The following is a 331-nucleotide window of genomic DNA, read 5'->3' as shown; positions in this document are numbered from 1 at the left end:
ATATTGTCCCTCATATGTGGATCCTAGAACCAGATTCTGATAAATAAGTATGCAACCAGACATAATTACAGAAACCAGGATAATGGAAAGGAAACGGGGAGGTAAATGATGGAAAGGAAACAGGGAGGTAAATGAAAGAACCTGAAAGAGAAGAACAGTAGGAAACAGGGCCTTAATAAGGGAAATATGGATAAAAATTGGGTTAGTTTAAGGGAAGGGAGAGGGAAGGATATACAAGGAACCAAGGGGATAAGGTAAAGAAGGAGCTCAAAAGAGGTAGGACCATAGGAGAAGGGTATTATTAAGGGAGAAAGGGGGGAAATGGGGGCAC

Source organism: Nannospalax galili, unplaced genomic scaffold (assembly GCF_000622305.1).
Source record: "Nannospalax galili isolate Female #2095 unplaced genomic scaffold, S.galili_v1.0 scaffold100, whole genome shotgun sequence".
NCBI classification, from domain to species: Eukaryota; Metazoa; Chordata; class Mammalia; order Rodentia; family Spalacidae; genus Nannospalax; species Nannospalax galili.
This window is presented reverse-complemented; position numbering follows the sequence as displayed.